This window comes from Helianthus annuus, chromosome 15 (genome assembly GCF_002127325.2).
Source record: "Helianthus annuus cultivar XRQ/B chromosome 15, HanXRQr2.0-SUNRISE, whole genome shotgun sequence".
Classification (NCBI taxonomy): Eukaryota; Viridiplantae; Streptophyta; class Magnoliopsida; order Asterales; family Asteraceae; genus Helianthus; species Helianthus annuus.
In genome coordinates this window covers 23509345-23534340 of record NC_035447.2, presented here as the reverse complement: position 1 = coordinate 23534340, position 24996 = coordinate 23509345, and positions in this window count along the sequence as shown.

The window sequence follows — 24996 nt, the reverse complement described above, 5'->3', positions numbered from 1 at the left end:
GAGCACCCTACAGGCTAGCACCGACTGAAATGAAGGAATTGAGAACCCAGCTTGATGAACTGTTAGCAAAAGGATTCATCAAGCCTAGTTCGTCTCCCTGGGGAGCACCTGTCCTGTTTGTGAAGAAAAAGGATGGATCGATGCGTCTGTGCATCGATTATCGTGAACTCAATAAAGTCACGATAAAGAATAGGTACCCATTGCCAAGGATCGACGATTTGTTTGATCAATTGCAAGGGGATAGCTATTTCTCGAAGATCGACTTAAGGTCGGGCTACCATCAGCTGAAGGTCAGAGATGAAGACGTGCATAAAACAGCATTTAGGACTCGCTACGGTCACTACGAGTTCCTAGTGATGCCTTTTGGGCTCACAAATGCACCGGCTGCGTTCATGGATCTCATGAATCGCGTCTGTAAGCCGTACTTGGACAAATTTGTCATCGTATTCATCGACGAAATTCTTATCTATTCAAGAAATAAAGCCGACCATGAGAAACACCTACGATGTATTCTCGAATTGCTGCATCGCGAGAAACTCTATGCCAAATTCTCTAAATGTGAATTCTGGCTACGAGAAGTCCAATTTCTTGGACATGTCGTAAGTGAGAGTGGTATCCAGGTGGATCCCGCTAAGGTAGAGGCGGTCATGAATTGGCAAGAGCCAAAGACGCCCACAGAGATCCGTAGTTTCCTGGGATTTGCAGGATACTACAGGAGATTCATTGAGAATTTCTCAAGGATTGCTGCGCCCTTAACTTTTCTAACCAAGAAGAAGGAAAAGTTTATTTGGGGCCCAAAGCAGCAAGAATCCTTTGATATTTTGAAACAAAGGCTGAGCAACGCTCCTGTTTTGATGCTGCCGGAAGGCACCGAAGAGTTCGTAGTCTACTGCGACGCGTCACACACTGGCATGGGGTGTGTGCTCATGCAGAAAGGCAAGGTGATTGCCTATGCTTCAAGACAGTTGAAGGTGCACGAAAAGAATTACACCACCCATGACTTGGAGCTGGGTGCCGTTGTATTCGCACTAAAACTGTGGAGGCATTATCTATATGGAATCAAGTTCGTGATCTATTCAGATCACAAAAGCCTTCAACATTTGTTCAATCAGAAGGAGCTTAACATGAGGCAACGCCGTTGGATGGAGACCTTGAATGATTATGATTGTGAGATCAGGTACCATCCCGGCAAGGCGAATGTAGTCGCTGATGCCCTGAGCCGGAAAGAAAGGATGAAACCCATCCGAATCAATGCTAGGAGAATGGAAGTAAAGAATAACTTGATTGAAAGGATATTAGCTGCACAGCGAGAGGCTGTGTTGGAAGCTAATTATCATAAGGAAAAGTTGGGAGTAACTGAGGAACAGTTAACTCTTCACAAAGATGGACTTTTGAGATTGAATGGACGGATATGGGTCCCTATTTATGGAGGACTACGAGATGTTATCCTCCAGGAAGCCCATAGTTCCAAATATTCTGTCCATCCTGGAGCAGATAAAATGTATCAGGATTTAAAGGCAAACTATTGGTGGATAGGCTTGAAAAAGTCTGTAGCCGATTATGTAGCCAAATGCTTGACTTGTGCGCAAGTCAAGGCTGAGCATCAAAAGCCATCTGGCTTGCTACAACAGCCTGAACTTCCTGAATGGAAATGGGAGTGTGTAACTATGGATTTTATCACCAAGTTACCAAAAACGAGCAAAGGAAACGACACAATATGGGTTATAGTCGATCGACTGACTAAGTCAGTTCATTTCTTACCCATCAAGGAGACTTATAGCTCCGATACATTGGCCCAGTTATATGTTGATAAGATTGTCGCCTTACATGGCATACATGTGTCTATTATCTCTGATCGAGATACTAGATACACGTCTCACTTCTGGAAGAGTTTTCAACAATCTTTGGGCACACGTTTGAACTTTAGTACGGCTTACCATCCTCAGATAGACGGTCAGAGTGAGCGTACTATTCAAACGTTAGAAGACATGCTGCGAGCATGTGCTATCGATTTAGGTGGTAGTTGGGATAAGAACTTACCCCTAATCGAATTCTCCTACAACAATAACTACCATACCAGCATAAAGGCTGCGCCTTTCGAGGCATTATACGATAGGAAGTGTAGATCGCCTGTTTGTTGGGCGGAAGTGGGAGAGGTCCAATTATCAGGACCAGAGATAGTTTTCGAGACAACGGACAAGATTGTCCAGATCCGGGAACGTCTCAAAGCTTCCCGTGATAGGCAGAAAAGTTACGCTGATCCAAAGCGTAAAGATTTTCACTTTGAGGTAGGTGAAAAAGTGTTACTAAAAGTATCACCCTGGAAGGGGGTGATGCGTTTCGGTAAGAAGGGTAAACTGAGCCCGCGGTACATAGGACCTTTTGAGGTTATCGAACGTGTCGGGTCAGTTGCCTATAAATTAAACTTACCAGAAGAGCTCAATGGAATTCATAATGTATTCCACATCTGCAATCTAAAGAAATGCTTCGCTTATGAATCATTAGTGATCCCACACACAGATGTGCATATAGATGAGAGCTTGAAGTTTGTGGAGAAGCCTTTGTCGATTGAAGACCGACAGGTGAAAAAGCTCCAAAGAAAACATGTGCCGATAGTTAAAGTTAAATGGGATGCCCGGAGAGGTCCCGAATTCACGTGGGAAGTTGAATCCACGATGAAAGAGAAATAACCCTATTTGCTTGAGTAAATCTCGGGTCGAGATTTATTTTAAGGGGGTGAGGATGTAACACCTCGAAATTTTGTGTCCAATAATGTATTGACACGTGTCTTGAGTTACACGTGGCGTATTATATTTAATAAAGGACTAATGTTGACAAACCTTGAAAGTATATAAATTAGAGGGTTATAAATGTCAAACAAGGGTAAGTATACTGTATAGTAACCCTAAATGGTGCTCGTACCTTCAAACGAATAAATCATGGATCGTACGGAAGCGAAACGCGGAAGAAAGTGAGAGATTACAAACTGCGGGGGTTAACTGTGTCAACATGTTTAATTATACATCTGAGTGACCCTTTGACATACCCGAGGCTTTGTAACAGTAAAATACGCTCACTAAGATATAGTGTATAAATTCCACGAAGTTCCGTTTTAAAACGAGAAAGTTATGATCAAATTCGTACGAGAAGGGTTAAAAGCGTCAACAATGAAAGTTAAGGCTTTCCGAATAATTAACAAAGATAACCGGGGACTCAACAATACGGGTAAATAACACGAGGCCCTTAGTTGTAAATAATCGAGGGCCAAATCGCAAAGTTACCCCTTCAAACCCGAAAGGTCAGGTTAATAATTACAGAAAATTTCGTTATTTATTTACCAGGATTCTATTATGATTACAAAAGATTTAAAAAACTTGAAAAACAACCCTCTCGCGGGCCGCGTTGAGTGTTGGGTTAAGTTGAGGCGGGCCGCGAGCCTCCTATTTGCACGCGTCTGATATTTGAACTCAGGCGGCCCGCGTACAAAGTGCATGGTTCTTCCATGCGGGCCGCGTGAGACGCCCAGATGCAGAAACTTTGGACTTGCATGCCTTTTGAGCTAGTGAACGATCAAACATGCAATAAATGAGGCATGGGCACCCGCTACTCGACCCATAGCACTCTAGGCCACCTGCCCATCATCCATACTCACTTGTAGGCTGAGTTGTAAAGATCTTAGAGCAATTCTTGCACTATAAATAAGCATTCATAGTTCACAACTTAATCACAACTCAAAACACCTTCTCTGATCATTTCTGAAGCTCCCAAGTCTTCTTCTAGCATTCCAAATCGTGCTCAAGCTTCTGTAAGTTGTTTAGAACATTTATGGTCTTGTTTTGCTTAGTTAAATAGCTAAAAATCAAACCGTCGTAACCACGGTTTGACTTCAAGGTAAATCCTTAATGGCTCAGTCTTATGTCGAATCAAAAGTAGTTATGTGTTGGTATTTATGTGGGTAATAAACTCCTAAAAGGGTTTCCCCTGATCACCACTCTAACTAATTCAAATGTCGAGTCAAACATATGCTTAAAAAGTCAACAGAAAGTCAATTTGCGATTTCTTGCATAATCTGTAATCTAGATGATATGAAACCTGTTTGAACACTTATAAAACATGATATTAAGTATATAAACTTGTCTAAACTTGTTTGATTCGACCATTTGCTATATTGACCCGGTTCGGAGCCGAATGTCGCAAAAGTTTGACTTTTGCTTTGACCTCAGTTCTGACCCGTTTTAGTGCAATATAGATATGCCTTAGGACTCTCTTAGGACCAGGTTACATGATGGTATAAACCTCTGTGACCGGTTTGTTGTTTGTCCGACTCTTTTACACATTTCCGTTAATTATTTAAAAGTTGACCGTAACGCCCTTTTTAAAATAAAACGAGTATTTCGGACACGTGAAGGGACCATAACCTTGCTTACTAAATTCTAAGCATGTCCCTAAAGTTTCACGCCAATCCGAGGTCTAGAATGGGAGTTATGCTAAATAGCGCATTTATAAGAAACTTTTGTAATAAACGGCGCAATTAGCATAACGCCTACCTAAACCAAGATTTCGTCACCAAAACTTTTACCCACTGTAGTTAAATAATATTTTGGTATTTTTAAAGATTTTTAATTAATTTTAACCTGCTCATAACCTGCGGTTATGGCTACGGTTCGGTAAATACCGAATATGCCCTTTTCGGCCAAAACTTGAGTTTTACAAGGTCTTTTGACCCGATTCCAGTTGCTACTGATTTTAAATAATAAATAAAGTATTTTAGACTTATTAAACTGATCGGGAAACTCAGATTTCCTATAGAACTCAGAAAGCCTTTAAAAGTCTTTAAAACTACCGGAAAACCCCTACGGGGCGTATAATGAACTAAAACTCGTTACGGGCATTATGGAAGGTATCCCACTGATACCACAACCTCTTTAAAGTATATTGACTTAGGAAAACAGTGTAGGACTCCTACGGTTACCCGTTGCGCCTATTGCACGCACGGTTCGGCTTATGTAACTAGTTTACATAGATTAGCCGATACGGGTCAAACCATATCATTTTGACCCCAAAATCCAGAGTGTTAATATTAAACCCATGTAAAACAAGTCTCCGAACTTGTTGGGTCAGAATCACATTCCATTCTCGGTTTTCGCCTTTCACGCGATTAAACCGTATCTATCCTTCGAAACTAACCGGTCTAGGCTACGGCTAATATAAAGACCCGTTAGGATTCTAATAGGTTAATTTAAACCTTCGTTCTAGAATAAGGAGCCCCAGTAAAAGATACCTGTGATTTAACTGATTAAGGAATATACATTGCAAAGGTAAATACTTTTAACTTATTTTCCCTTATACGGGCTTGGGTTACGGTATATAAAATACCGCTTGATTGAGCATCAAATAATTCCATCGCTTAGGTGGTTAATTGAATAGTTTGATCGGCTCATTTAAACAGTCTTGTTACTTAAAAGCCTTTGGGGGGTTAATGACCATGTCCCGGATATCCTTGGCATCATTTTACGAAATGGCCACGACCTCGACACCCGGGTGTAGGCGTACACCCGGTATGATGTCTATACTATTAAAAGACGTAGCCGATGGTTTACCCGCCTCGGTTTTACGCAATGTGGTGTGTCTATTGATCTTTAACCCGGCATGATCCGGGCTACTGAACGCATAGAAGGAACATGTAATTCGTTCACAAGATTATAATATTAAATAATTTTCCCAAGTTAAACAAACATGTTTATGCCTCGTGCATCCAAACCAATTTTTAATCATTTTACAAAATGAGTCAGTTGATCGTATTTACCAGTGTAAACTGACGTATTTTCCCAAAAAGATTAAGTGCAGGTACTACACGTAATTGGCTGGTAATAGCTCCCTAGCATCTAAAGAAGTCTCGCAAGCTTGATGTCTTATCTGTTGAACAATATTTTTATTTATTTTGATCACTCATGTGGATACTATTCAACTACTTGTGATACATTTGATATTACAGTAAATGGTTGAATTATATCTATCTTTATGCTTCCGCTGTGCATTTATATTGTGGTTTGACTATATTGTTGCCAACTACGTCGCGATAATCCCCCACCGGGCCCATCGGTGAAACACGTGGAAATCGGGTTGTGACATTCTAAGCAAGGGATATCTAAAAGATCTCTTGGGCAGAAAAAAGAACAAAGGACAGGATACTGAAAAGGATCCTGAGTGAGCGGCCTCACCTCCCCCGGATGCCAAGATAATCAACTTTATTTCGGGAGGATCCGATATTTGTGGGACTTCGTATTCAGCGGCAAAGAGACATGCAAAAGAAGCTAAGGCTGAGAGGGGAGACAAACCTATCAAGATGACTACCCTCACAACTGACAAAATGATCACATTTGACGCTGATGACAGGGATACTGTCCAAGATCCGCACCATGATGCTCTGGTAATAACGTTATATGTGGCTAACCATTTTGTACACAGGATACTGGTTGATAACGGCAGTTCCGTCAACATAATCCAACTGGAGACTCTGAAGAGAATGAATGTATCTCCGATGGATATCACTTCGAAGTCTACTGTGCTCGTTGGTTTCAGTGGAGAAGCTAGGAACACAGTGGGAGAGATAAAGCTGCCCGTATATGTCGAAGGAGTCAACAAGATGCAACGTTTCTGTGTGATGGATTCTCTATCCTGCTATAACATCATCCTCGGAAGACCGTGGATTCACGATATGAAGGCCGTTCCATCAACATATCACCAATGCATTAAGATCCCTACCCCTTGGGGAGTTGTCAAAATCGATAGGGATCAGCAAGAAGCAAAAGAATGTTACTCATCCTCAATGAAATCCTCGGCCAAACCAAGTCCAGCATAGCAATTAAAGATGCGGGCCCAGGATATCGTGGAGACTTCGGAGCAGGATGTGAAAAGAGTAATCCTGGACCAGGATAATCCTGATATCTCGGTGCTCGTAGGAACCAATATCCCTCAGGATATTGAAGAACAATTAACTAACTTTCTGAAATGCAGGATGTCTACATTCGCATGAAAGCATGAGGATATGACAGGTATATCAAAAGACATTATTACCCACAAGCTTGGAATTGGCAGGTCATACAAGCCTATACAACAAAAGAGAAGGAAATTCGCCCCTGAACGGAATGCAATTATCCAAGAGGAAGTTGAAAGATTATTGAAGTCTAGAATGATTAGAGAAGTCAAATTCCCTAGATGGCTAGCAAATGTGGTAGTGGTTCAAAAGAAGAATGGGAAGTGGAGAGTCTGTGTAGACTACACAGACCTGAACAAAGCTTGTCCAAAAGACCCATTCCCTCTGCCTCATATAGACTCGATGGTGGACGCCACTGCCGGCCACGAAATGTTAACCTTCATGGATGCATCCTCAGGATTCCAGCAGATTCAAATGGAACCTTCAGACCAGGAGGATACTGCTTTCATGACACCAACAGGTATTTACTATTATACTGCTATGCCTTTTGGTTTAAAAAATGCAGGTGCGACGTACCAGAGATTGGTGAACATGATGTTCAAAGACAAACTGGGGGACACCATGGAAGTGTATTTCGTTGATATGGTGGTGAAATCTAAAAAGGCTGAGGATCACCTCCAGGATATCAAGGGAGCATTTGATATCTTGGATCAATACAACATGAAGCTGAATCCTGCTAAATGCCATTTCGGAGTGGGGGCAGGAAAGTTTCTTGGATACATGGTGATAAAAAGAGGGATAGAGGCGAGCCCGGAGCAGATTAAAGCTATCTTGAATATAAAATCACCCTCGAACATGAAGGATGTTCAGCGGTTAACAGGACGTGTGGCAGCCCTGAATAGGTTCATTTCAAGATCCTCGAAAAAGTGTAAAGAATTCTATGATATCCTGAAAAAGAATAAGAACTTTGAATGGGGCGAGAAGCATGAAGCAGCCCTACGGGATTTGAAGCAGTATCTCTCAACCGCGCCTCTATTGATGAAGCCTGAAGATGGTGAACCATTATCCCTGTATCTTGCAGTATCAGGGAATGTAGTAAGTGCGATACTCGTAAAGGATCATGAAGGTCAGCGGTATCCTGTTTATTATGTTAGCAAAAGTTTGTTAAATGCTGAAACTAGATATTCTCACCTAGAAAAACTAATATTGGCTCTAGTAATGGCATCAACAAAGCTTAGACATTATTTTGAAACACATAGGATTCATGTTAAAACTAATTATCCTATTAAGAATGTGCTTAGGAAACCGGAGATGTCGGGTAGAATGGCTAAGTGGTCGGTAAAATTAAGTGCCTATGATTTAGTATATGAACCTAGAAATGCAATAAAGTCTTAGGCTCTAGCAGACTTTGTGGCTGATTTCAGCAGTGATATTCAAAATGAAGTAGACCTAGAAGTGCAACAACTAGGAGAGAACTTAGAATCCTGGATATTATATACTGATGGTGCATCTAATGTAAGGGGTGTAGGTTTAGGTATACTACTAAAATCGCCACAGGGGGACATAATACCCCAGGCTGTTAGATGTGAATTCCCTGCTACTAACAATGAGGCAGAATATGAAACTTTAATCGCAGGATTAGAATTGGCTAAGAATATGAATATCAAGAATTTGCAAGTATATGTTGATTCCTTGTTAATTACTAATCATTTTAATGGATCCTATGCAGTCAAGGGTGAGAAACTAATTGAATACCTCGGTATTCTTAAAAAATTAGCAGGATATTTCGATATTTTTACACTTGAACAGGTACCAAGAGAGGATAACGCCGAAGCAGACGCATTGGCAAACCTGGGATCATCAATCAGGATACCAGAAGGGACCCCGATACCGATATTACATATCCTGTATCCTGCGACGGATCCTCAGCATAAGGGAGTAGCTAGTATTCAAGATCCTGGAATGATGTATCCTGAAAGGGATCCTAAGTCCTGGACAGCTCCAATTATGAGATATCTAAAGGAAGGACATATCCCCGAAGATGAGAATCCTAAAGCATTTAGGATGAAGGTATCACGATTCACTATTATAAATAATATTTTATATAAGAAATCTCTTGCAGGACCATACTTGAGATGCTTGGAGGATACTGAAGCCAAAGAAGTACTTCGGGATATACATGAAGGGGATTGTGGTAACCACACTGGGGGCAGGTCATTATTTTCGAAAGTATTAAGGACAGGATATTATTGGCCAACAATGAGAAAAGATGCCATAGAGTATGCTCGAAGATGTGATGCATGCCAAAGACATAGTAACATATTGCATCAGCCTGCTGAACCGTTATATCCTATTGTTTCCCCTTGGCCATTTATGAAGTGGGGGATGGATATAGTAGGAAAATTACCAAAGGCCCCGGGAGGAAAAGTCTTTATGCTAGCAATGACGGATTATTTCTCTAAATGGGTTGCAGCTGAAGCCTTTGTCCAAGTTAGAGACCAAGAAGTAGTGTCCTTCATAAAAAGGAATATCCTGACCAGGTTCGGGGTACCAGCTGAAATCATTTGTGATAATGGGTCCCAGTTTATAAGCAAGAGGACCACTGATTTATGCAAGAGTTGGGGGATCAAAATGATAACATCTACTCCAGTATATCCTCAAGCGAATGGGCAGGCAGAATCATCAAACAAGATAATTGTCAACAATCTGAAAAAGCGACTTGGGGCTAAGAAGGGAAGATGGGCAGAAGAACTACCATTTGTCCTATGGGCTGACAGGACAACTGTGAAGAATGCTACTGGGCAAACTCCATTTTCCTTAGTATTTGGAGCAGAGGTAGTAATCCCGACAGAAATGACAATACCCACTGTAAGATCAACCCTAAGTGATCCTGAGCAGAATCCTGAAGCCTTGTGTCAAGAGTTAGACACTATAGATGAGAAAAGAGATGCGACAAGGCTAAGGATGGCAGCATATCAACAGAGAATATCCAGGGCATATAACAAGAACATTAGGACCAGAAGGTTTAAGGTTGGAGATTGGGTACTAAGAAAGGCTTTTCAGAATACTACCAATCCTGCCGATGGCAAGCTAGCCCCAAAATGGGAAGGACCATACGAGGTTGAATCAGAAGCAGGGAAAGGAGCATACAGACTCAAGAATATGGAGGGGGATATGCTACCAAGGTCCTGGAATGCTATACACCTCAAGCTCTATTTCAAGTGAGTTTAGAATTTAATTTCTAACTCAGGATGGTATGAATTCTACCTTTTTAAATATGTTTGGTTTAATTTATTCTTTGAAACCCAATACTGACTTAAGCATCGGAGGGGTGTTAGCCAAGCTAACACCCACCTTAGTTTACAATTGTTTTGCAAGATATGTTTCAGGATGTAGCTCCAGGATATGTGCTCAGGATAACTCGAAAGACTAGAGGATTGGCCCCCTCTCTCACGTTTAAGGGATACTGATCCCTTCACAGGTTTAAAGGTATTCACCTTTCTTCCGAATTGGGTTTAAACACCCCGCCTGGAGCGCAAGTTATTTGGGGATAGTTCAAGGTGGCGGGACCAGTCCATGTAAAAGTGGCTGACAATTTCGTCACTATTGGCTATATCCTGAATCCTAAAGGTATATGAGGATTGATCACCCTCTCTCATGAAAGGGTATTTTCATACTCTCTAAGGTTTAAAGGTTTTCACCTTTCTAAGTCTTGGAGTTTATACACTCCCGCCTGTAGCGAATGAAAATTTGGGATTTTCCCCAGGATATAAGGATTTTATCTCCAGTACACCTTTGGGTTTTGCCCCTGGAACATGAAAAATTGCCTAAATGATGAAAACTAACATTCAGAAGATTTCTAAAGTATTTGAAGGCATTGTATGCAGGGGACATTCCCATTAAGGTGGTGGTGCAAAAGCTAAAGAGATAGGATTTGGAACTAATGCACTAAGTACCTTGCACAGGGGACATCTTTATGGGAAGAATTGCAAAGGGATTGAAGTTTGGTAATAGGTTTATATCCTATTTCTGGTATGATCTTTCCTTTGCGGACTTTAATGACATTATGTTTTATAAAAAGGACAAATATCCTGATATATTCTCAAAGTCTTTTTCAGAATAATTGATTAGGATGTTTGAAACTAGTAATAGTTTGGGATTTTGATCATTTAAAAGTGGTTATTCATCAAAAAAACTTTCTACGAAGCTGAAGTGGTGTTTGTAAGTTCTATCTAATGAAAAGTTTACAGTATATTGCTGAGGATACTAATCATGATATTTTGTGAGATAACAGTATGAAATTCTTTGCAAAGCTAAGGGTTACACCAAGTAATGCAAAGTAACAGAAAACAAGTCAAAAGATAGTTATGTTATTAACAGGTCAAAAGTTGTGCTTTTGGTTTCACCTCAAACCGAGGCCCATCCACCAAAAGCACGATAAGTTCTTAACTAGATTTACTTAACAGATTGAAGGTTTCGTCTCAAACCGGGACCCATCCACCTTCAACTGTTATATTGTTCAAAATAAACTATACTAACTGATAACCAAGGGCTTCGTCCTGAAACTCAGGATCCCTGCACCTTTGGTCATCATATTGTCTAAGTGCAGGAAATGTAAATTGTTTAAAAGCAGGAAAAGTAAATTGTTCAGGCAACCACAACCATCAAATTAAAAAAAAGTGGGCTCCGGCCTAGGCATAAACATCCATCATCGCCCACTTCTGTCACACCCCCAAATAACCACCTAGGGCATATCCCTATTGGAGGTGCAACGATCCAACAAAGAGCCACCAACCATATCAAACACAAGTTATAATGTATTGAAATACCCAATTGAAAGAAATGCATCATTTGAAAAGTTAAACCAAAACCAAAGTATTGAGCGGAAGCATAAATGTATAAGTGCGTATATGTATCAAAAGCAAATCAAATAACTGTTTATTATGACCACAACCACTCCAGCAGCATCAGACAGCAAGCTCCCAAGTTCCTTCAATAATTACCTACAAGCATGCAACAAGTGTGTCAGACTACGCTGGTGAGTTCAAGGTTTCGTTAACGTGTTGTGTTACCAGATATATGTTAATGCGATTCAATGTTGTGTTACGATGTTGCTCATGTTAGATACCCTAGGGAGTGTGCCCATGTGTATCCGGGGAGTGGTTACCCCTTAACGACCGATTGCTATGTTGCCTTCGTTAGATACCCTAGGGAGTGTGCCCATATGTATCCGAGGAGTGTGCCTCTAACAACCATAGCCATACCCAGATAATTAGTTCATGCCCGTCCTTACGGCCCGGTGTGAGGTTTCCCACCTAATAGCGCTATCAACTAATCACCCCCATTGCCCTCCAGGCAATAACCAAAACCGATTAAGTTATTTACCCAATGTTTCCCTTCCAAATGTTTACCAGTTGTCCCAAACCACCGGGACGCATGCTTGAGAAAAGTGCAGTGAACTCACCTTTGGTTTGCTCGGTAAGATTAAACGTTCGTTAACCAATTGATCAATCAAATCCTATCGTGTTTAATAGAGACAGTCAGTTACACATAGATCACGGATTCTTCTTACACATCATTCGAGTAACAAACAAGTAATTCACATATCACCATATATCACTATACAAGCCATACCGGTTAATCATGCATCTTATCAGTTCATTACCCTTATACAAGTTGTAACAGTTTATCATAAAGTCCATTGCCCATAACACATCATTTTCCTCTTAACACCTAGCATATGATGTAAATCGTTTTATAACATATATCGAGTAGTGCTAGTTCACAATTTATGCGACCATTAATAAATTCGATGCATCAAACATTCTTATATGTGACTACCTAACTGGTTCCTTTACATGGTTCGGCCCAACTGTATGTGTAAGAAGGCCTGTAGCCCATTAGTGTTGTGTACAGCCCAATGAGACCTCTATCCTAGTGGTGGATTCAAATAACAACGCAGCCCAAAAGACTCATCCATTAGCCCAAACGACGTACCCAGCCCACATATGCGTGCGGCTCCCCTGTTATGCTACCCGGCCCACTTCTGATTTGCACACGGCCCAGCTTACCAACCGTGGCCCACAGCTAAACAGCCTACGTCGTTAACAGTTAATGCCCCATCCCAAGCATTAAACCCTTGAAGCCCAGCCAGTTTACAATTATTACCATTCTCCACCCACTCGCACATGGCAGCCCAATTTATAATTCATCATGTATATGGTTAGCTATTTTATTAGGCCCATCTAATTAATCACTTTTCCCCCCACTAGACCAGCCCATTAACAACCTGTTCAGCATATTACACACCCTTGTTCTTCCTAGTTAAACACCATTCCGATTGATTCAGATTGTGGTTTGACAAAATCGATTACAGGCAATTTAAACACCCTATCTCGCATCTACTATTAAGCCATATACTAAGTTACCGATTACATATCACAACATGTAACAAATTCGCATCATGCACAGCAAATTACCTCCTACGGATCATACCGTACATATACAAATCAATACAACCAACAGTTTATTCAGTCAAGATCATGCAAGAACAGGAATAATTATCATAGATACGAGTTGACTAACCGGTAGTCTTGATCGAACAGGACGGGGTATCAAAGGGGGTAGCCTACTGCCGTGTGTGATATTGAGAGAGAGAAGGGTGGAGTTTGTTATTGATTTAAACTAGATTGAATTCTATTTGGTATATAATACGTATGGGGTGTTTGGGCCGATTAACCTAGTCAATAAAGATGTTGGGTCTGTTAACAAGTTAACAAGGATGTTGGGCTCAAATCCAAGTAATGTGTTTTAAGTGGCTGATAGATTTTAGCTAAAATTCAAGTTAGGGCCGATTACTTTGTTTAATAGTGTTTGTGGGCCGATTATTACACAAGTTGGGGCCGGTTAGTATTTATTTCCCTAAACCAATCGATGGAATGGGCTAAATAATAAAAGTATATGGACTATCAAGAGTTGGGTCAATTAACAATCTATCAAGCTTGGCGGACTATAACCTATCATGTCAGCTTATCGGCCTCATAATAGGCTTCACTAATTGTATTGAGGACCGGCCCAATGGTGATATAGCCCACTAATACATTTAAACATAATTATGGCACGTTTACATTAATTAACTAGTCACGTTTACATTAATTAACTAGTCATAACGAAAGTGAAGGAGGAATAACGAGGAATCGAAGTTAGCGAGATTAACCTTAAAAGTTCGGGTTGTCACATCATCCCCAACTTGAAGGAAATTTCGTCCCGAAATTGGCAAGCGTCAAGTGTGAGAGAAACGAAGTAAGAAATCAGAGTTGTTGCGGGTTTTGCTCAGTTGTGACATCATCCCCAACTTGAAAGAAATTTCGTCCCGAAATTTAGCAAACAGTCGCTGAGGAAGCTAGTTTTGTTAAGCGTTTTCGCGGGGTGTCACAACATCTCCTACTTGAAAGAATTTTCATCCCGAAAATTGATCTAAAACAATGGCTTGAAGTGAGTTCCGACGAACTCGATCTATAGATACTTTACAACGCCTGGGGCTCATCTTGTGATCGGTGAAAATCATGGTATGGTGGTTAGCGTTTTGTTATATCAGTTGCCAATCAAGGGAACAGGGAAGTAATGAGGTTCGTACGAAGATTCGAGCGAAACAGGGGTCCATTAAACATCCGAAGGATTTGGCCAGCAAATTTGTTGTCAAGAAGTAATTTCCAGTAGTGGTGCATGGCGGCATGGCACAACAGGGAGGTTCGTCACATTGCGGTCGCGCGAGTGTATCATTTGTCCAAAACAGAGTTTGGTGGGTAAAGGTTAGTGTTGCAAAACGACAAACGCGTGTAACTGTGACTGCTTCACTTCTAGCGGCGATGACAAGTGAAAGTGATAAGGTTCGTCTACAGGGATGCGTGGGTATAGTTCTCCTAATCCCGTGTTCGTTCGGAAGTTCCATCTAGCGATGCCATCACATGGTTAGCTCTATTGAAACAAGGGTGCGCTGGAGGCCCTCGTGATCGGTCTAATTGGTGCATTCGGTACCGTCCAAGTAATGCCTCCCACTTAAATCCAATGACCACGGTTTCCACCGGAGGTTGTAGGTCGTGCAGTTCCTCTCCGTAACACCATCATGGTATATCGCTGGATCATCGGTACCCTCGGATAGAAGCGATGCTCCGCGTGTTGTAGGGTTGGGTTTCAAAAGCTGCAAAGACGTTCTCCGATTTTATTTCTCAGGAATTCACAACTCCCCGCTATGCTAAGGAGGTTGAAGTTGCGAAACCTTCGAAAATCCTATGATGAAGCTGTGATAGTATCTAGCGAACCTAAGGGATTGCTGTATCCCAGAAGGAAATCAAGATTAGCATAAGGTCTATTCTGAAATTCCACCTAACGATGTGGAAGTAAACCAGGTAACTCTTCAGAAGACACGTCAGGAAATTCACGAATAACTGGAAGATACTCGATCTTCCTTTCTTAAAGTGGCGAATCGGTGACAAGAGCTAGTATAGCAGAGTAGCCCTTCCGTAGACACTTCCGGGCTTTCACGATTGAGATGATGCCAACAATGGCACCACTATGATGATCTCAAACTGATAAGAATTCCCCACTGGGAGAAGGAACGCACGATTTTCTTTTTGCAGAGAATTTGCTGCTTGATACATAGATAACCAAGTCCATGTCAACGACCATGTCTAAAACTTACAAGAGTATTGGGAAGTAGGTCAATGTCGAACAGTTGACCCACGAGATCAAGTTTGCATCCCAACGAACATATAAGGTTTCAATTGACTTGCCGTCAGTCGATTCGTTATCAAGAACGTGCAGGCCACCATGCTGTTGTATTCCTGGCGTCGCTCACGCCAATCCTAAATGCCCCTCCACGAGCATCATTTCCAATGTTGTTGCTATTGTTACGAGGATTTCTAGTACTTCTGTCGTTCCCTTGGTTGTTGTCTTCTTGATTTAACAATGGGCGATCCATGCCGTAGGCACCTTCATTTCCCTACTATAGACTACGATTACGAGTGCCTTGATGTTGCCGTGACTGTTGCCTCTACTATTGTTGCTCGAAACAGAGCCCTACGATCTTTCACCAACATGGTCCATCATAACACATTCCGTGCCGCGTCCTAAGGCGCCGCTCGTTGCACTGGCAGTTATCCATTCCTTTCTACAGTCCATTGTCATCGTGTATGTCCCGTTTGGTTTGTAAGAGTTGACTCCCATAAGTCGCTAACTAGGGTGAATGATCCGTTTGAAGCCAATTCGCTGGTGTTCGTTGCCGGTAATCAGGGTTGTCCAAATACTGAGGTCGGTAAAATACTATGCTCACCCTTTTGTCTATCGATCTAGTAAGTCGATTGAGTAATACACGGTATGCTGCGAGAGTGTTGCCGAAGTGATCACACTTCGGAGTCTAAGACGTCAATACATAGAGTCCCAGCAAACGAAGAGAAGCGAGAAAGGTATAGACCAGCTCAAGGACGTTCGTTCAAGCACCTAACATTCTACACGTTTCGCTAGGCGTTCAGATGTGTGTTCAGATAATACTTGATAGCATCGAGATTTGTAAGGATTCAGAAAGGAGTGAAAAGATCATGTTCGAGTAGGAGACAATCACTGCTATGACTCCCATGGACTGTTGTGTTCTAACATAACGTCAATTTACAGAGCGGAACCCCTCTCACACTCGTTAAACCTCACTGGGACTCACATGCACCCCACATTATTATTATGTGTGCACCCATAATAATAAGGCAATTTGCATGCTTATCTCAGTGCCTTTTAACTCGCGCTAAAAGTTTCCCCTCATCCAAACAGCAAACGTAAGGTATCACAGGGTTAAGAATTACAATAATCAATGGATAGTGTCACACTAACAGATCACATAACAAGGGTTGGTAATATAAGGGCTCATGCTGCTGTGCCAAGTGTGAACTCACGTGTAATGTTATACATATGTGTACACTAGATATACTATGCATTAGTAGATGAGAAACGAACCTTGCAGTCTGGAGCTGAGTGTCATGGTCATCGTTTGGATCAATTCGGTTATAGTCTGGTTTTATGAAAACATTTTTAAAACCGAGTTCTCTATAACCAGTGGCTCTGATACCAAACTGTCACACCCCCAAATAACCACCTAGGGCATATCCCTATTGGAGGTGCAACGATCCAACAAAGAGCCACCAACCATATCAAACACAAGTTATAATGTATTGAAATACCCAATTGAAAGAAATGTATCATTTGAAAAGTTAAACCAAAACCAAAGTATTGAGCGGAAGCATAAATGTATAAGTGCGTATATGTATCAAAAGCAAATCAAATAACTGTTTATTATGACCACAACCACTCCAGCAGCATCAGACAGCAAGCTCCCAAGTTCCTTCAATAATTACCTACAAGCATGCAACAAGTGTGTCAGACTACGCTGGTGAGTTCAAGGTTTCGTTAACGTGTTGTGTTACCAGATATATGTTAATGCGATTCCATGTTGTGTTACGATGTTGCTCATGTTAGATACCCTAGGGAGTGTGCCCATGTGTATCCGGGGAGTGGTTACCCCTTAACGACCGATTGCTATGTTGCCTTCGTTAGATACCCTAGGGAGTGTGCCCATATGTATCCGAGGAGTGTGCCTCTAACAACCATAGCCATACCCAGATAATTAGTTCACGCCCGTCCTTACGGCCCGGTGTGAGGTTTCCCACCTAATAGCGCTATCAACTAATCACCCCCATTGCCCTCCAGGCAATAACCAAAACCGATTAAGTTATTTACCCAATGTTTCCCTTCCAAATGTTTACCAGTTGTCCCAAACCACCGGGACGCATGCTTGAGAAAAGTGCAGTGAACTCACCTTTGGTTTGCTCGGTAAGATTAAACGTTCGTTAACCAATTGATCAATCAAATCCTATCGTGTTTAATAGAGACAGTCAGTTACACATAGATCACGGATTCTTCTTACACATCATTCGAGTAACAAACAAGTAATTCACATATCACCATATATCACTATACAAGCCATACCGGTTAATCATGCATCTTATCAGTTCATTACCCTTATACAAGTTGTAACAGTTTATCATAAAGTCCATTGCCCATAACACATCATTTTCCTCTTAACACCTAGCATATGATGTAAATCGTTTTATAACATATATCGAGTAGTGCTAGTTCACAATTTATGCGACCATTAATAAATTCGATGCATCAAACATTCTTATATGTGACTACCTAACTGGTTCCTTTACATGGTTTGGCCCAACTGTATGTGTAAGAAGGCCTGTAGCCCATTAGTGTTGTGTACAGCCCAATGAGACCTCCATCCTAGTGGTGGATTCAAATAACAACGCAGCCCAAAAGACTCATCCATTAGCCCAAACGACGTACCCAGCCCACATATGCGTGCGGCTCCCCTGTTATGCTACCCGGCCCACTTCTGATTTGCACACGGCCCAGCTTACCAACCGTGGCCCACAGCTAAACAGCCTACGTCGTTAACAGTTAATGCCCCATCCCAAGCATTAAACCCTTGAAGCCCAGCCAGTTTACAATTATTACCATTCTCCACCCACTCGCACATGGCAGCCCAATTTATAATTCATCATGTATATGGTTAGCTATTTTATTAGGCCCATCTAATTAATCACTTTTCCCCCCACTAGACCAGCCCATTAACAACCTGTTCAGCATATTACACACCCTTGTTCTTCCTAGTTAAACACCATTCCGATTGATTCAGATTGTGGTTTGACAAAATCGATTACAGGCAATTTAAACACCCTATCTCGCATCTACTATTAAGCCATATACTAAGTTACCGATTACATATCACAACATGTAACAAATTCGCATCATGCACAGCAAATTACCTCCTACGGATCATACCGTACATATACAAATCAATACAACCAACAGTTTATTCAGTCAAGATCATGCAAGAACAGGAATAATTATCATAGATACGAGTTGACTAACCGGTAGTCTTGATCGAACAGGACGGGGTATCAAAGGGGGTAGCCTACTGCCGTGTGTGATATTGAGAGAGAGAAGGGTGGATTTGGTTATTGATTTAAACTAGATTGAATTCTATTTGGTATATAATACGTATGGGGTGTTTGGGCCGATTAACCTAGTCAATAAAGATGTCGGGTCTGTTAACAAGTTAACAAGGATGTTGGGCTCAAATCCAAGTAATGTGTTTTAAGTGGCTGATAGATTTTAGCTAAAATTCAAGTTAGGGCCGATTACTTTGTTTAATAGTGTTTGTGGGCCGATTATTACACAAGTTGGGGCCGGTTAGTATTTATTTCCCTAAACCAATCGATGGAATGGGCTAAATAATAAAAGTATATGGACTATCAAGAGTTGGGTCAATTAACAATCTATCAAGCTTGGCGGACTACAACCTATCATGTCAGCTTATCGGCCTCATAATAGGCTTCACTAATTGTATTGAGGACCGGCCCAATGGTGATATAGCCCACTAATACATTTAAACATAATTATGGCACGTTTACATTAATTAACTAGTCACGTTTACATTAATTAACTAGTCGTAACGAAAGTGAAGGAGGAATAACGAGGAATCGAAGTTAGCGAGATTAACCTTAAAAGTTCGGGTTGTCACAACTTCGCTGCTTTCAAGGGGCAGCACCCTCTTCAACCATCGCTTCGTCAGCACCTGCACCAGCATCACCCTCGGGATTCTTCTCAGCATCACCACCAGCCTCGGCCGCCGCATCCGTTGCCTTGGGAGGATCCCCACCAGCATGCTTTGCAGAACGTTCAACAGGGGTGCCCTTGAGATCCGCTAGTTTCGTTTCCCAAGCCTTGACATTCCAGGAAGGGCATTCAAAGCCCAAGGCCTCGGCTTCATAGGCCATCCTTAACCTGGCTTGGAGAAGGGAAACAACAACGGATCCTTTAAGGCCATCCCGGTAAGAGGTCATATCCTGCTGGTATTGAAGATGAGCAGCATCCAGCTTGGCTTGGGCGTCCTCATTGGCCTTGCGTATAGCGGCTTGGTGCTCCTGGGCCATTGCCTTGAATTTGTCTTCATAATGCTTAGACTTGGCAGCGGCAATCATCCCTTGATCGGCGATGGTTTCTTCAGCTTTCTTGAGCTTGATCTCCAACATTTTGTTAAGCCCGCACGCATCCTCGTAAAGGAACATGAGACGTTCCAGACCCTACAACCAAAAGTACAGGTATCAACATATGTGTAAAATATCCAGGATAATAATTAACATACATGTGCAGGATACCAGATGAGGATTTTTACCTGATTGAGGAATGAAGTCATAAACCCGCTGGCTTCATTGAATCCATAGTTTTCATATGGAAAGGCCTCAGAGACAGCCGGGGAATCTGTTTCTTTCCTCTTCCGAGCACTGGAAGCACGGGTCCTGGTGGTTGGAGGAGGCTTGGGAGTGGTGACGGCTTTCGAGCTGCTGGGTTTGGAAGACGTGGGAGCCTTAGGGCTTGGCTCTTTTTTTACCGGGATGGGAGCAGAGTAGCTATCCAATTCGTCAAGGTCGAAGACCTCTAGAGCTTTGACTGGGGCTGCATAAAAGGGGAAAACGTTTAACTCTTGAATATTCATAAGTTATTTGTTTGTTATGTACTAATGTGTTTACCAGACATGTCGGAGCTGGATCTTTGGCTTGAACTTGCAAATGACAGAGAAAAAGTTCTCTCGCTTTCTGGAAGTTGATAAATGCTTTTGATTCTTGAATCTGATTCAGCGCTTGGAGGTGCTAAATCTTTGAAATTTGCTGCACAAGAAATAGAGATGTCGGTTCAGGATATAGCTTTAAGATAAGGTTGGGGATATTCCTAAAACCCTAAATCCTACCAGAAGTTAACCACTTCACTGGAAGATCAAAACCTCCAGTGATGGAATCCCTTTTTACAAAAAAGAACTTTCGTTGCCATTTTTCCTCATTCTTTGTGGCTCTAAGAACAAGAGGGTTTTTGGAGGTTGAGAAAAGAAGAAAACGACTGTTGCCATGAGAACGAAGACGGTAAGCCATCGGGAGGTCTTCAATACAAAGGTTGGGGATAAATCGAGATCTGATCTGGTCCAGAGTCACCAGTACGCGCCAAACCATGGGCATGGTTTGGGCATAACTGAGACCATTTATTTCAAAGAAACGGGAGATAAAAGCCGGGAAAGGGTACCGGAGTCCGATGGAGAAAGGGTAGGCCAAGAAGCACACCCATTCGTTGGAAGAAAAATCCGATCGGACTTCTCTGTCGAAGGGACGGATGACTGTACCAACAGGGAAAGCACCGGAAGCTTGCAAGGCAGCAATGTCAGCGTTGTCGAAGGAGCAGACCTCTTTCTCGGGTTCTTTTAGAAGGTTTTGGGCTTCGAAGGTTGGAATCGAGTCGCCCGTATGGGATCTAGTTCCGCTAGCCATAAGGGATTTCCGTGGAGAAGAAAGAAACGAAGAAGAAGGAGAGAAAGGAATTTACCTGAAGATTCCGGTGGAGATGATGGTTTATCAAATGAAAAGAGAGAAGATATAGGGGCTAAATGGATAGCCATCGAGTAAAAAACGCGTGGGAAGTTGCACATTGTCACTTCGCATGTCCAATCGTATTAATTGCCTCGATTCACGAGATAAGCTTTAAAATATATCCGTTGGATTGGTATACCAACCGATATATTTTGGGGACAATTGTTATGGGTCATTTTCTGAGTATACATATCCTGACTAATATCCCGCTTGTAATTGTTTATTTATGACCAGGATGCTGGACGAGGATATTGCTAACATCCCCGGCGATATCCTGAGGTTGAGTAAATTAAACACGTGCAGGTTAATGGTTATAAGCTACTAACGGTCATCAGGACTTCTTCTCCTAAAGACTCGGGCGAATTTGATATGAGGAAGCCGTTGAAGCCGAAAGACTTGGTCCTCAACGTTCAAGTGGGAATATTCGTTGGATCCCGGGAGTTTAGGATAGTTTGTTATATTATCTTTACTATAAATAGATGTGGTGGATCAGTTTAAGGCACACACTTTTTTACACGAACACTTCCATACACTCTTGCTCTCTAGCTCACAGCAATCACTACACTTGTACTCAGATCACATTGTAACACTTAGTCGATCCGCACCACATCCTGCACTGTATCCTGATTTTTGAAGCAATAAGAAGAACAAGGCAGCTGCGATTGTCAGCTCCCGAGGTTTTATGCCGGCGATCTAGATTGATCAAGGGCTTTCCTCGTACATCTCGTGTTATTTATTTTACTTTTTGCTCATTGTTTGATCAATAATACAGCTCAATATCTTGAGCCGTATCCTGAACACTGATTTTATAAACAACTTAACAAGCACATTTTCAGCAACACTTTCCAGCACACTACCTCACTTAACTAATTTGATCACTAAATTGCTTAGGTAATTTTTGACCAAAACACCCTCCACTTTCCATTTTTCTTTTGAACAACAACCACATTGGCCAGCCATCTAGGATACTTGACCTCTCTAATCATACTTGCCCGGAGCAATTTCTCTACCTCTTCCTGGATAATGGCATTTCTTTCCGGAGCAAACTTCCTCCTTTTTTGATGGATCGGTTTGAATGACCTGTCAATGCCAAGTTTATGAGTGATAATATCCTTAGATATACCTGTCATATCCTCATGCTTCCATGCAAAAGTAGTCTTTCTTCTTTTGAGGAAGGATACAAGATCTTCTTTCATTTTGCCAAGGATCCCTGATCCGATATAGATTTTGGATTCAGGATCAACAGGATCCATGAGGATTTCTACCACATCCTGCTCTCTTGCCTCCAAGACATCCCTTGGAGGATACTTTGATTGCTATTGCTCCCTTGATTTCGAGGCTGGTTTCATTGATGAGGTGTAGCAATCCTTAGCCTCCTGCTGATCACTATCAATCTTGACTATTCCCCAAGGACTAGGGAGCTTCACACATTGATGGTAGGTAGATGGGACTGCCTTCATATCGTGTATCCAGGGCCTGCCAAGGATAACATTACAACAAGATAAACAGTCAATAACACAAAGATTTTGATAATTATGTAATCCTTCAACATAAATTGGGAGTTTAATGTCCCCCCAGGGTGTTCTTGGTTTCGCCACTAAATCCCACGAGCACGGAGGATGTTGGTATGATATCTGATTCAGGGATACCCATTTTCTTTAGAACATCCAGTTGGATAATGTTCACTGAGCTTCCTCCGTCAATAAGGATCCTGCGGACAAAATGGTTAGAAATAAAAAGAGTAATAACTAAACCATCGTGATGAGGATCCTGGATGTCAACACGATCATCCTCATCAAAGGTTATGACTTTTCCTTCAGAGACACTTGATGTTCAAGCAGGTCTTTCTCCATTATCCATTTTAGCTTCCTTTGCATGCCTTTTAGCTGCTGAGAAGGATGTACCACAGGTGTCTGATCCTCCAGATATAAAGTTTATCACTTGTGCATCTACTAGAGGGGCCGGAGCTTTTTCAGGGATCCTTTCAGGATCCTGAGTCCTTGACTTTTTTCTACCCAGCAATTCTTTTAAATGCCCCTTGCTCAATAAGTATCCAATTTCCTTTCTCAATGCAATGCATTCCTCTGTTAAATGCCCAAAATCCTCATGGTATGCACACCACTTTGATTTGTCTTTGGTTGCAGCCGGTCTGTCATTTTTTCTAGGCCATCTGGCTTTATCTCCTAGATTCTGCATCGCAAGGATTAATTCATTGTTATCAACAAAAAAACAATATTCAGAAATTGGAGGATAATCCTCATCATCCTCTTCTTGACCAACTGTATGTGCGTTCTGGTTATCAGATCTGTTATAGGATTTGAATTTGTTGTTCTTGAACGAGGATCCTTGCTTCTCTTGTTTTGAGGACCCTGCTAATCTCTCCTGGATCCTTTTGTCATCCTCTAGCCGGATGAACCTGAGTGCCCGGGTTCTTACCTCATCTAGGTTCCTACACGGTGTCATAACAAGATCATCATAGAACAATGAATCCCTAAGCAATCCCATTTTGAAGGCCTCAACAGCCGTGGCTATATCCAAGTTGGGGATATCTAAGGATTCTTTACTAAACTTGGTTATGTAATTCCTTAATGATTCATTATGACCCTGGGTTATCCTATATAGATCACTAGTTAATCGCTCAAATTTTATACTACAAGAAAACTGATTATTGAATAAGTTAACTAGATTAGCAAATGAGGTAATAGAGTAAGGGGGAAGACTTAGCAGCCATTTGAGAGCTGATCCAGTAAGAGTGGATCCAAATCCCTTGCATAGGCATGCTTCCTTTAACCTTTCTGGAATTGGATTGATCTCCATCCTCTCCCTGTATTGTGCTATGTGTTCCTCAGGATCCGTCGAACCATCATACAGCTTCATAGTTGGAACATGGAATCTTTTGGGTATCTCAGCATCACAGATTTGTGGTGCAAAACGAGATATCCTATGGCTTCCATCTGCAATCTCCAGGATAGGTTTGACCACTCCTGGAACACTTGATATCATATCCTTCAGTTTTTGCAACTTTTTGGCCATAGCATGGTTGATACCTGTATCCTGCATGAATCCATGGTTAGTGGTAAGAGAATTATTAAAAGTGTTACCTCCTATTGGGTTCAAGTTAGGAACACCGGATGTGAATCCATATTGCTGAGACTCTGGGATTATGGAGGGACCAGTGGAAGCAATGGTCTGCATCGGAATAAAATCTCCCTGATGGACATCTGAACTTCCTATTTGCAAACTCCTCAAGGATCCTGGCATCTGGAAGGGTCCCTGAAACTGGGATGATCCTGGAACAAAGGAGGATCCTTGAACCTGGGATGATCCTGGAATGAAGGAGGATCCTTGAACCTGGGAGGATCCTGGAACAAAGGAGGATCCTTGAACCTGGGATGATCCTGGAACAAAGGAGGATCCTTGAACCTGGGATGATCCTGGAACAAAGGATGATCCTTGAACCTGCTGCGCTCCTGAGTAGGCTCCTGAATTCATGAAGGATCCCATATGCTGAGGATAGGATCCTGCTGGCTG